Raw genomic sequence first — 13,939 nt, forward strand, 5'->3', positions numbered from 1 at the left:
ACCGACCTGCAGATTTTTGAATAAGCTCAAACAGTAGCCAAGAAGCTACTGGGAAACAACAGAAAGCTTTTGCAAGAAGTTACCTAGTCTTACAAATTTATTCAAAAGCTCACCAGAACATGTCGTGGGTTATTCTGAGTATCAAGCTACATCTTGTCACTTGAAAAGGTACTTTTCCAAAAAGGTTCACATACCTGTGTTTTTAAGCCATCCACCCTCTCTTCTTCCATTAAGGTAATTGTCTTTTGTGTGACAGTGAGCTGGATCAAGTAGATAGAATGGGGCCTTTCAGTTTGCTCCAAGCTTCTATTCTTAACCGCTTTCCACTGGTGATAATCAGGACTTTTTTCTGCTTACCAGGATGTGCCCCTTTCTGCTACAATACCGGCGTTCTTCCCCTATCGCGTGCTTTTGGCATTCATGGTTTGTGCCACCGCAGCAGAGCGGGTGAGTCTGAGCAGGTTTGAAGGTGAAGGCTGAGGCCCACTGAGGCAGGGGCACGTGCACAGACTCACTTATGAACTGTGTTTATTGATGAGTCGTCTTTGTTCATTGATATCTGTGTTTATTGATGCATATTCTTTGATTAGCATTTGATGCGGATTAGCATCAGCATTGCTAATGACCACCATTACCTTTTTCCAAATGACAAGTACATGAAGATTTGTATGGCACGGAGCTGTTGTAGCTCCTGTTAAAGTACCCTCCCTAAATGGAGCCCAAACATGTTCATTCGCTCTTTTTGAAACCCAGAGCAGGAGAATTCATACCTTGTGTGTCCAGTAATACTGGAAATGTGTTAACTTGTTCTGTTACTCTTAAGTTTTACAATCATTGCATCTTCCTTGAGAAGTATTTCTGAAAAGAAAGCTATTAATTTAGTTGGCTTTTCCTGAAATTAAAGGGAGTATGCTTTTTCTTGTTACATATAGCTGTACAAGTGAATGGGTATTACTTTTATCACTCAACTAAATTCTCCATAAAATCATGCCAGTGTTGCTAGAGCACTACTCCTTTTTAGCACTACATTAATGTGCTTTTCAGCATTTCTCTTAGCAGGACTGTGATCAATACAGTACTTCATAGTTTCTGAGGATAGACTCAGATTTAGATAGAATGTGAGTATTAATGTGTAGAGATTGTTTTCTGGAAGTGATTGTGCTGTTAGGTCATTCTGGAGACAAAACCAACTTGTCCTGGACCAAGAAGCTGCCTCTCATCCTAAACCCCAGTAGTCACTTATTAAGCTGTCTGCATTCATTGATGTAGTCTGTTTATACCACTGCTGTTTATATTATCAGAGAAATCATTCATAGCTTTCTCTTCTCTGAGATTATGCAGAATGAAGCAGCAAGATAATTCTAAATGTCCTGCTCACAGATGATTGGCTTGGAAGATGACTTCAACTCAAAATCTGGTGGTTAGTGTGGATGCAGTATGACAGATGCAGGTGCTCTCTTGATGTTTGGGCAGTGGGTCTCTTCAGAGCTGTTGTGTTGAGCTGTGCCTTTCCTGTCCAAGCATTTCTGTGTAAAGGAGGTGGTCTTGCAGGTATTGGAAAATGGACATAGTTGTGTTAAACACTGCCTTTGAGAGGAACAACCGCACTTACCAGACTGTAATTTATTCCTTTATTAGAGGGCGCTCCTTCAGGTGGTGATGTTTCATACGCTGTTTTATCATTGAGAGTTTTTATGTAGCTTGCTAATTGTTTCCTGTTCAGGGAGTACAGTTTTCTGGGGCTAGATATTACCTAGGAAATTGCACTTAGGGGAGGGGAAAAAATCTCTCCAAACATTTTAATGGGTATTAGCTGTGCTTTCAGTAGGTGTTCCTTTGAATTTTTATCAACTGAGATACTGAAATGTTTGTTCGATGTAAACCTTTTGAAGAGTTATATAATCTGTTTCATAACCTATAAGTTAATAGCATAATGTAACTTTTCTTGAGGGTATAAAATGGTGTTCTTACAAGCAAAAAATGCTTGTCAACTGGAAACAATTGCTTGTACCACCTCCTTTCCTGAATTTTTGAGCCCTTCTTCCTCCCACTAAAAATAAAGAAATAAAAAGGCTAACAACTCGGGTAAAATGATGAGCATTAAATCTTGTGCTACTAAAGCTCTGGAATATTTGATAGATTTTTTTTTTTTTTTTTTTTAAACTGTGGTGAATTGTGGAAGATTTTTGAAACAAGCCTTTGAGGTAAGGAACATGTATTAGTTTGGAAACAGAGAAATCAATCCTTTAAAATAGTTCTTCAGTATGTATTTAATTACCTGTGTGTATTCCAAATGTGTTTAAGGTAGCAAAGGAGCCTAAAGATTTTTGGCAAATATATGCTGCTTGGATGGAAACCCAAGAATTTTAACAACTTTTCTGGGGAATGTCTTGCTTTTCTTGGTCTACGTAATTTATATCCGTATGGGCAGTTTGATGTCACCTTTTGAAGATTCATGATTTTTAGTTTGGTTTTCTAAGGCAATACAGCTTTGCAAGCGTTCCAGTTGCTCCTGACCTGCGGGACAGTGGGGTGTGCAGTGAGTGGCAGAGGAGGAGCTGGGAATCCTGATTTAGGAGGGGACAAAGAACAGCAGGTTGCAGTGCTTTAAAACTGTTAATTTTTGGTCTTGTTTTTAAATAGGGCAGAGTTATGTTATTGTTTTTTTTTTTTTTTAAATGGTACGACATGCCATGTTATTTAAATGGGCTAGATTACTGAGTTGCTGCATGTCTCTCTAGAGCACAGTGACTAACTTAAATCAAATTTGGAAGGGGTGGGGGCTGTCCAAAAACCCAATTTCTCTAGTTTTTGTGGAGGTAGATAACTGGGTAAAGTTACTCTGTTAATACCTCCCTTTCCCATTCCTCTCCTACATACACATATTCTTCTAAATAAAAGCAACAGCAGGACTTAAATTGTTGTTGCATGTTAGAGAATCCACACAGTTACAGTGCGGTAATCCATTGAGAACCAAGGTTCATTGTTTCCACAGCTCGTGAAACTGCTGGAGAAGACAAACATGAGGAAAGTGTAAGTATATAGCAGTCTCAGCCAGAGCACTCCCTTGGAGTGTTTGTCCTTTATCGGTGTATCAGGATGGCAGCAAAGACTTTTGAGTTTGTGATTCCCGAAAACAGAAACAATTGTTTTTACTCTAGAAGCAAATCTTCAATACGGTTTAAAACAGAGCAGTTATGTTCTCAGGAAAGACAGCAGAAGGAACAGAAAAATGCATCAACACTTTCTCAGAAGTCCCTATGAAGCAGTTGATCAGATTTAGGATCTCACTTGATGGCTCATGATGTGTTTTTGCAAATTCAGTTTTTTTAAAGGGGGATTGTGCTTGACTTTTCTGAAGCCACATAATCCAGTTACTGCATTGACAGAAATCCATGTACAACAGCAAAATACTGTTAGGTGAGATTTTTCTTGTTGTCTGGGTGAGGAGATGGTTTCACTCTTCACTCTTGTCTTACTAGTTGTTTCTGTAGTTCCCTAGGGAAGAAAAGAGGTTGCTGCACTCAACCTGTCACACTTGGTCAGCAAGTGGTTGCAGGATGGGAATGCACGTTGATCAGTGCAACGGGGAATAAGGTTATATTCTACTTTATGCGTATTGTGTAAAATTTTCCAGATTCAGATTTTTACTTTTAATTTAAGAAGCACTGTATTTGCTTTAAGAATTACTTTTTGAAATGTAGCAGCTTGTTGGGAGCAGTGATCCATTTACTGGGGAAAAATTCAGCTGGTTTGAGGTTACAGGTCAAATTTGACACCTGTCCTCTTCAGTTCAGTCTGAGTTTTACACAGTGCCAATGTCATGTGGGGAATTATTGCTAGATCGCTAATAAATACAAACTTACACAGCCTGATGTTAAAAACCCAGAAGAAAAGCCAACCCTCAAATAAAAGGAAAGTCTGGTGAATCCCAAAGCCTTATTACTATTACCTTTTAAGAATTAGTGTGTGAGAATTATCTGCATGACAAATAGGTTATTGGAAAAAAGCTGTGTAAGATGCGGTTAAACGACCAGTTTTTCATTTTAGTGCTAATGTATTAATCTAGTAAGAAACTGTTGTGTTTGTGGGATGCTGATAACAAAGCTGGTATTAATGTAGCCTTTTGATTTCCATCTGAAGAATGGAGCCAAAAGACCACATGAATTCTCAGTGATAAGCATCACAATTCAAATGTTTAATTACAAAGGCAAATCTATGTAGAAAGGCAACAGTGGGATTTTGTAAAATATATATTATTTATGTGAACACTAGCACTGTATCTCCTCCAAACGGTAAGACAGTAGCAAAGTACAGCATAAAATGTAGAGACTCGTTTTGGGGTAAAAAGAAACCAAGAAGTGCTTGGACGTAAATATTTGGGGTCAAAAAATTAATTCTGAAGGTTTTTATGGAAGGTAGGTAAGAATACAGTTAAGCAGTATACTTGCTCAAAATGACTAGGCTGCTGCTGAAACATGTATGCAGTTTCTCCTCCATCCTCCTTCCCTCGTTTTCTGAACTTTGTGCTCTTGCCAGCATAGTCTGCATCATAGCAACGGTTAACTTTTTGGAGGAATATATTCTGAAATAGTGAATATATCATTTTTCAACTGGAAATACTCCCTACTTAGATGGGAAAACATATGAAGTATTTGAAACTGAAGTAGAGAAGCAGGCATTCAAAGGTGATTTTGCTGGTAGACCTGAACTTGATGACAGGAATGTAAATGGGGGCAAAAATGAGGGAGGGGATGGGGAAGGGCAGGATGAGACCTTCATTTGGGTCAGTGGAAGAAAAGAGACAGGAAGGGAGGTTGGTTCCTGGCAGGGAGGTGTTATTCTTCTGGCTGAATCTGTGGTCCTTGAGGCATGGTCATTGAAAGGCACGGAGAGGAAACCACATCGGTCAAGATCTACATGATCTGGGTTCTCACATTGGGTTTTGCGGGGAGAAATTAGCCTTCCTGAAGGTGTGACAAAGAAGCAGAACAACTGGATATGGTACGGTCTGGTTGTGCAGGTGGAGAGCTGGGGATGCTTGTGGCATTCAGACTGCTAAGGGGTCACTTTGCTCTGTGAACTTCACCTGGTGCCTGGAGATCACAAGGGTGGATGTCAAGAAGACAAGTGGAGATTTTGTACTGAATAAAGGAAGAGATCCAGAGAGGAGAGGTAGGTTTGGAAAGCAAATAAGAGCAACTGTAGTATTCAGCATAGGTGGTAAGGGACGATGGGTTGGTTTGTTTATTCTCAGAGGGGTTTGTTGAGGTGGGATACAACTATGTTTTTGAAAAAGAGAAAAACAACAACCATGCAAGGTAAATATTAGGAAGTGTAGAGTATTGAGTTAAAGGATAATATTGATGCAAAATCTAATGTATGTAGATGCAAGCAATCAGGAAGATCTGGATTTTGAGCGTGTTCTGGGGGAGTACAGCTATACCCACTGCACTTGTCTTGTGCCCTGTGCTGGAGTTTGGCCTCAGTCAAAGTACTGGTCTTTACAGGTCCTCCATCTGCCCAGTGTGGTCTTTTGATTATTGTAGATGTAGTTATACTGATTTAAAAAAAAAAAAATTCACCAGGAATAGGCATGACTTGTTTTAATGACTTTCAAATTTAAGACATCTTGCCTCTTTCTCAATTATTTAAAGGTATGATTCATGAAACTGTGATCAGCTAACTTCTGGATTTTAAAAAGGTTCATTACAGTTTAGAATTCTTGTAATAAAAACTTTAATACAGTGTTTACTGGTATCTCACAGAAGAGGTTAAGGGAAACTTGATTGTCATATTTAAACAATACTGTTTAATTAGTCCTGTGCCTCGTGACTGCTGCCAGCTGTCCACAGGTTATCAAGAAAAAATTTTCTCCTGTCTTGATGTGGAAAGTGACTTTTTAAGGCAGTTCTTTTCTTGCTGTTCCTCAGTGTCAGATTAACTATAGCTAGAAATGAAACATCAGTTACTTGTGCTCTTGCCTGCTTTGCTGATATGAACTGACTGAAAGGTGGGAGTCAGAAAGAAACCCTGTCTCTGGGCCTTGCTCCCTCGGTGAGCCTGAGGGGTATGTATAAAATATATATATATATATACACACACACACACACACATGTATAAGGATCAGACTTTGAAAGTTCTTTTTATCTAAGCTAAAAGGATTGGTTGTGATTCAGTTTTTAGAATATCGTCCCTGTTAAATCCAGGGCATGTGGGAAGTCCCCCTAGAAATGGTGGCATCCCTGGAAGCAGCCTGGCATACTCGGTGGAGCTCACCTGGACCAGGCTCTGGCTGAAGGGACGCAGGCAGGCGCTTGGATAGTGTCTGACTGTATTCTGATCTCCGTAGTGCCTTCCAGAAGGGTTTCGGCCAGCATCAGTACCAGTACATAGTCAAAGGCTGGGTACTGTAAGAGCCTGGTGTTTATCCCAAAGCAGAAAATGTAACGGGAAAGCATTTTTTACCTTTGTCATATGAGAAAATGGTTTGAACACTGGATTTAGAGGATGTGAGAAAGGAAATTGAAACACCTCTCAAGGTCATATTGGAGCTGAGAAACCACTGCAGTGTTTCTTACCTTATCATTGACACAGGTGGCACTTGATGATCTAGAGTCTTTTCAAAACTGACTACCCTTTGTGTTTTAGAGAGAGAGAATATTCTCCAGTTTAAAATGCGCTTACCTTTCAAAGGTCAGACAGGGCAGTCTATGGACAGGATCTGTGTCGTAGCAGAGATTGGCAAAAAATTGGCATTTAGTACTCATGAAAATAACCTGCTAGTATAAGGCAGGGTTTTAAGGAAAAACAATCTTAAATAAGCTACTGTTGGTAGTACTGCAGTATTGTCAGGCTTTTAAGTTGTGATAGTTAAATTTTCCTAAAGTATTCTTTCTGAGATTTAACTAGTTGGCATTTTAGATGTGTACTCCTGTACTGTGGTTATGCTTTGTGTATAATAGTTATCACCAAGTACACTAACCGAAAATTGGTGGGTGTATCGGTCCAGAGAAAGACAGTGTGATCCACTTAATCTGATTCCTAATTAGAAAAAAAAACTTGACCAGGTGATTTCTTGAAGTCTAGTGAGGTTGAAACTGTATACTCAAATTTTTGGTTTACTCAATGTATTTTAAAATACAGTGGTGGTATTTATTATTACAGGGATTTTACCCAAAACAAGTAACAGAAACCTAAATTTGACTGTTTTCTGTATGCTCCTATAGATAAGTTTACAAGTAGCTTGACTTGCTTAAATTAGACGTTTAATGATACATACCAGTGTAATATTTTACATATCAAATTTTTTCACACTTCATTAATTTTGTGCACTTAAATAGAAATACAAGAGTTGCATCTTGTTGGTCTTTTTTTTTTTTTGTAATTGGTAGTGAGTCTAAGCCTGCAGTGGGTTTCCAGATATTTCCTTCTGTAGAAATGAAGCCACAATGTTTATGTTTTAATTTTTTTGGTGTATGTGATGTGTTACTCTGAGCTGTGGTTATTAATTGACAGATGAGTTACACTATGATGGCACTTAAAATGCACAACATGTATTTCTGAAAGCAGTCGTTGCTATAGCAACTTTCTAGTAGGTCACTGGCAGTGTTGTGTGAGTGTGTGTGTATGATTTGGCTGTTAATGCAGACTAATACTGATAGAAAAATGAGAAATGTGAGAGTCAGAAAGAAGGTAGCCCTTCCCCCCTCCCTGTCCTCTCCCATCAAAACCAGGGTAAGATAATTTTGTGGAGAAAATGCTTAGTTAGGATATTGTATGTATTGGCAAGAAACTGGCTATCATCTGCTATAATTAAATGTTTTCTTTCTATTTGTGCAAAGATTACATATATATATAAAAAAACAAACCCAAAATGCCTTAATATCATTCTGCTTTTTCTTTGACATCTTTAGAATTTGGTTAGGAAAGGCATGCATATTTAATTCATTGGAAAGCAATGTGTTACATTTATTGAGCATGAAGATCTGTTTTTAAAGAGGAAGGACATCTGTATTATATGCTGGAAGTGAAAAATTTGAGAAATTGCTTCTTTTTTCACATTTGTAAGACCTTTCAGCAAAGTACAATCCATTGCCAAAGCAATTTGGGCCAGTAGAAGTCTTGTGGTCCCATTCTCCCTGTCTCTTCCCTAGCACTAGTCCTGTGCTCATGTGAGCAAGGGGTGAGCCAGTTCAGGGAGCTGATCCAGATGCAAACAACTTGAGAACAATTTTAAAAATTGCTAGATGACTTCTTGAATTGCATAAGTGGACAGAAAGACACATGCCAGTACAGCTGCAGGAGGGAGGAGCCACGGTAGCTGCGGTTCAGGTCAGTGTACGTGGATGGCAGGAACTGGGATTTTCAGAGGGGCTGAAGACGGTATTTCCCACTGACTTCTGGTTTTAGTTTGCTGTGAAACTTAACTAAAAGTACGGTGCAGAGGAGTCTCGAGAAATTTTATTTGCATTTGTATCTTATTAAACTCTAATAGTCTCTTCTGTTTGGTTTTTATTTTTTACTGCTTTAATTAGAGAGCATTCATATAGCTTTTGGTGATCAACATATAGCCAGGCCATTATTTTCAGTCTTGAATTAACACTGCCTTATGATATTAGAAAATTAATGATTTAAGGTAGCACATTCTAGGTTGTGATAAATTAGAATAATGTCAAGTGTAGGAAGTGTTCTATGATACTGCAGTCCACTAGATTTTTTTTCTCAAATTACAGCAGTGTTGTTTTTTGAAAAAAGTATAACAACATGAACTTTGTTTTGTGTTGAGTGTCTCCTTCTGCAGAAGAAATGAACAAGCTATGCTGCATTTGCAGTTGAATCAATATGGTAGATTTTTTTTCTGCTGTCCGGACAGGAGCAGTGAGAGATCCTGGTAAAGACTGGAGGGAGGGCAGTAGGACTTGAGCTGCTTGCTTCCTTCTCTTCTTTTCCAGTGTCTCCTGTCTCTCCATTTACTGGCTTGCTGAGGGAGAGACCAGGATCAAACTCGCTGTAAAGGAAGGAGCAGGAACATAGGGCCAAGAGTAAGAGGAAAGAGCAGGGACTGCATTTTTGACAACAGCAGCGCATCGGATTGGTTCAACCATTGTATGAAAACTCATCCCAAGACTCTACTGGAAAACAAAATGTCTGTTCTATGTTGTGGTTTTGGTGTTTGGTTTTGTTTTTTTTTTTTTTTTCTCTCTTATATGTAGTCCTGTCCTCAGTATTTTGAGAATTGATTTGTGAAAGTGCCAAGTGTTGATTTAACCCCTGGGGGAAAAAAAAATCCTTAGCATTTTTTTAGTATGTCAATGATTGTTGAATGCTTTATTAGATGTACTTGTATATACTGTGTACTCTGGAAAAGCTTGCTCTAGCTCTCCCTCAAGGGTAAAGGCAATGCTTATAGATTAATGTTTAAATTTATTTGAATAATTTGTAATGAGATGGAGGTAGAACCAGGTATAAGAAAAATGAAAGCTTTTCTTTTCCTTGTACTTGCTGTAAGGATTGTTCCTAGAGGAAATGTTCCCTTATTTAACTCCTGGGGTTACAGTTTTCAGTTAGAACTTGTTCTTATCCCATGGGAGTTGACAATGTTTAAGGAAATACTTCAAAATATTCCCACTCTTGCTTTTACAGCCTGACAGTTTCAAGTATCAGTTACCGTATGTATTTTCATTTTATGTAACTGTGTAAAAGGTACTGAAAATTCTCTTCTTAGCTTTCCAAAGTGCAGAAGAAAATGTCTGCAAATTCTGTGACATTTAAAACTGTGTGGTCTGATCCCTTCTCTGCAAAAACAAAAGCCAAGGAGTCTTACAGGGGAAAATAACCCCTTGTGTGGATCAGCTGCTGGAATTTTCCCTCTCACTGGAGAGCCTCAGCTTCTGGGGATGGCAGTTTCTCTCTTCTGGAGCTTCTGTTAAGTTTCACTCAGTTTTACCAGCAGTGCTTAGAGAAATGGGCTTTTTCTATTTTCAGTGTCTTGTATTTGATGCCGAGGGAAGATGATTCTCTTCCCTTCTAGGCAAGAGATTTTTTTCTTCTCTCATCTGTTAATTTTTCTTTTTTTTCTTAGTCTGTTATTCACCAGGAAGAGATTTGTAAGGCTGTGTTTATCTAAGCAGAAGGTTGATGTTAGCAGGCCTGTTGGAGTCCATCACTGTAACTAGGTGGAAAATTCTGTGAGTAGCAAGTGTTTTTCTGTTCCAGTTGTTGAAGATAGTGTGATATGTGAACACTGACCTTAATTTTGCCACTCTTCTCTTTCCCTGAACAGAGCTGTTAACTTCTGCAGACTCTGAAACAAGACAGATAACGCTAAAACCTCAACAAGTTTTACTTGTATCAGGATAGGCTCAGGATTTGAAGTTGTTTCTGCTGTTGGGTCCCTCAGAGCTCCTGTAGAGAGATTCCTGATTTAATCTGTTAGCCTGTTTTCTGTGAGGCATCTCACTGCAGCTACTCTGTATTTCTGGTTATTGGCAGTTAATTCTTGATTTCCTTTCCCAGTTTGCGGTTGAGGTTAGCTATCTTTAGGGATCAGAGTGTGGAAGAGGTTTGGTTGCCTTTTTTTTTTTTTTTTCCCCTCCATAGGAGGGGAAAGGGTTACTGTTTGGGTTGCTGGAAAAGCCCATGTTCTAGCTTTCCAGTGCCACAAGGTTTCCTCTCTGTTTGGGTATCTTTGGAAAAATAAAGCACTCTGCCAGTTCATGCTGGAACACCTGATAGTTTCATTACTAATGTCATGGAGCAGCTTTCATCTGGTGCAACCTTTCCAAGTTAGGCAAGATCTCTTCTTTCTTCTGTCTCTAAGTGGTCCATTTTGGCTAAGCATTATCTAAGATATTTCAGGAAGCCCAGCAGCTATGTTAGTCCAATGAACTGTTTTGGTAAATAACTCCCAGATCAAAAGTCCCTCTTTGCTTGGAGGAAGGACTGCTGTCAGTGTTACTGGGAGTAAGCACTTTGACTAGGCTTTAACACACGCAGGATGGTCACACAAAAACGAGTGATGCTTGCTCAGACACAGTCACACTGTTTCCAGTTTTTGTCATCTGCTTGTCTAAGTAACTGTTCAGAAATAAAAAAGGTGTTCCCGTATTTCTGTAAACAGTGCAAAATACAGTTAAAAAAAAAAAAAAGAAGAAAGCATCAGTGTTTTAACTTACAACCTGGGTATCCAAGTAAATTGGTGATAGCTTTACAGTTCGAGTTGTCATCATGTCTTCAAATAAATGTGTTTCTATTGAGTCAAAAGGAAAAACAATCTTAAAGGGCAAAGAGGAAGAAAGACAGAAATAAGTTGGTGTATAGTCAGCGGAGCTAGTGAAGTCTGGTTTGGTAATCTTGTCATGTTCCTTACTGAAGTAAATCCAGAAGTTTGCCCACGTCCTCGCAGGCTGCCCGCCCTGTGTGTGGCACCTTTACCACGGTGGGGTGCAGCTCGGTGCCTTTCCTGGGCTGGGCAGAGCAGGGCTCACGGGCAACCAGTGCCGAGCTGTGTGCCTGAGAAACAGGACAAACTGCTGATTCTGGCCCCTGCCTCCACCCTCACAGGAGCACCAGGCTCAGCCACTGCTTATTTTCAAAAATAATCTTTTGAGACACCTGTCGTTCTGTCAAATCCGTTTGTATTTGGCAACATGTTCAAAAACTGTCAAGAGATGGAGGGCAAACAGCCTGTTTCGATGTGAGGGCCTTGGGAAATGAAGCTGAATCAGCTTCTTGTTCAGCTCATGGGTTGGCTTCTCTGTGCTTGCCTTTCGTCCTTGTTTTTCAGATAACACTTGCCTGGTTTTTCAGTTTGTCCAGTTTGGAACTGGACTTCAAACTGATTCCATGCAGTGTGATTATCTTCCATCTGTACAGTCATCATTCCTGTATCTGGATCAATGAAAGATTTCCACCCCCCACCCCCCACCCCCAACATTTTTTCCCCAAGAAAGTTTTCGATTTTAATGGATTTATTGTCGTATGCAGGATGTTTTTAAACAGCAAAGAATAGACAGTTTCACCCCCTACTGATTCTTCCTAGGGTTGTTGACTAACCAAAATTAATTTCAGCACTGAATGATAAAAGCTTTTTTTATCACTGAATGATAAAAAGGGTTATTTACTGAGCTAAAATACATCTTGTTCCCAGGTGCTAATTTGTCTTTTCCCTGGTGACACTTGCATTTTGGACTATTGCAGAACTATTTTCAGTTTTACGTAGTGCTTGATTACTGACTTCTCTACTATTACTTCTTACAATTTAATTGATTTCTTGTGACTGCTGTGTCAGGGAAATTATTAAAGAATGCTGGTGGATAGCCAACCCTGTTTAACTTCTCTTTAGTTTCTTGAGTCCTTAGATTCCTTGTTTTTCTCTTGTGTCAGAATCCATCAGGAAAATCTTGTAAGTATAGGTAATATATATTTTTTTAGGTCAGTTGACTTAAGTCAGTTTGTAGTAGACAAGCTTCTGGATCAAACATCTTCAGCCTGAAATAAAGTAACAGTCCTCAAGCTCAGTACAGGTAGAAAGCAATTAATTGCTGTGAGCTCTGCTGCAGTGGGGGGAGGATGTTGAAATCTGTATTGCCCGTGGGGCAGAGAAATATGTTACAGGAATGGAGGAAACTAATGTGTAATAAAGTCACTTTCCCTTTTGAGTCAATTATTTAAAATTATTGTGAATTTTTATTTTCCAGCCGTGTGCTTTCCTAAGTCCTTAGAATCAGGAGTGAGAACTTAGAAGTGGAATCATTTTGTTCTGTGTTGTGCTGGTAAATCATTATTTCAGTGTTTGCTGCTAGTCCTGCTGTTGTTTTTCACCTGCGTAGTTTTGGGGAAGTCATCTTGGGATTTGGTGAATTACTTCAGTCTGGGATCTGTGGATTTGGGTTTGAATTTTGATTGCAGTGTGAGGGATTTATGGTCACTGGGGAAATGTGTTTGCAATGCTTTTTATTTTTATCTTCAACATGGTCACATGTGTCCATTGGGAAAATGTGCATCTCCTCACAAGTTTATTGTGGTGTTTTAAGATTGTTTTAAGATTGGAGGATGAGAGAAGTGTTTTGAGGTATGCCTTTCCAGTAGAGGGTTTAACTATACAGCTGATGAAAGTCATAAGCTGTGCCATTTGTAATAATTGAGGACATCCAATAGCCACTACTGTAGTACCTTTCAGCAACATTTGTTCAGCTTGTTCAGAATACTGATATGTTTTTGTGTAGCTGTGTCTTTGGAGAAAGTTCCCTTTAGACCAGCAAAGGAGTGCGATGATGAGCACCCTCGCAGCGCACGCTGTGGTTCTTGATACGCTGCCTAGATGTTATGGCTTGTTTGAATTTCACGTTGTTGGTGGTGTTGTGACAGTAGGTGTGTTGGTCCAGTGGACAGGAGACTGGTATCAGTGTAGACTCTGAGAACAGTTTGATAGAAAAGCATTTGCTTGGTATCACACATTGGAGACTTCAAAAGAGTATGAGTTTTCAGACTGAAAAATAGATGATATCTGTATGTTTTAGGAAAAAAATAGGCTTGGTTATATCTTTATAATCTCTTTCCTTAAGTGAGCCCATGAGGGTTTCAGCATATTTATGCGCCTGTTCCAATGCCTTGAGACTGAGGTGGTGTCAGGTTAGGATGGATTGAAGGTATTTGGCAGTGTACGGGGTCTGGAGTTACTGTTCTTGTAAATTCTTAAGGCAAAACATGGTATCACAGAACGAGAAATTGGTGATCAGACTTAAAACGTTTGTAGTAGCATCAATGGCTTTGATGGAGGGATGATAGAAATTGTGTAGTTTATAGATGTGTTTTAGTTTGTCTTCAAGATAACTTGCTCAGTGACTAGTAAAGGGAGAAATTCTTTCATGCGTTCTGATGGTTTTTGTTCCATCTGTACTTGGATTAAAGACCTGCCAGGCTTCCCAGTCTCGGG

At 39.2% G+C, this 13,939-nt stretch overlaps 1 protein-coding gene across 3 annotated transcripts in view; it reads left to right on the plus strand.

Annotated features, from left to right (window-relative positions):
* The window catches only part of STAG1 (STAG1 cohesin complex component), a 199,788-nt gene that overhangs the window by 18,247 nt on the left and 167,602 nt on the right, over positions 1-13,939 (plus strand). The window contains exon 1 of one of the 3 annotated variants that reach the window (XM_056358369.1): positions 2,772-3,033. The exons of the other annotated variants lie outside the window; for them this stretch is intronic. The gene's annotated coding sequence lies outside the window, so the exon portion shown is untranslated. Of the gene's footprint in view, positions 1-2,771; positions 3,034-13,939 lie in introns of those variants that run through there. 3 annotated transcript variants of the gene reach the window in all.

The sequence above is a fragment of the Falco biarmicus genome, chromosome 13 (assembly GCF_023638135.1).
Source record: "Falco biarmicus isolate bFalBia1 chromosome 13, bFalBia1.pri, whole genome shotgun sequence".
Taxonomy (NCBI): Eukaryota; Metazoa; Chordata; class Aves; order Falconiformes; family Falconidae; genus Falco; species Falco biarmicus.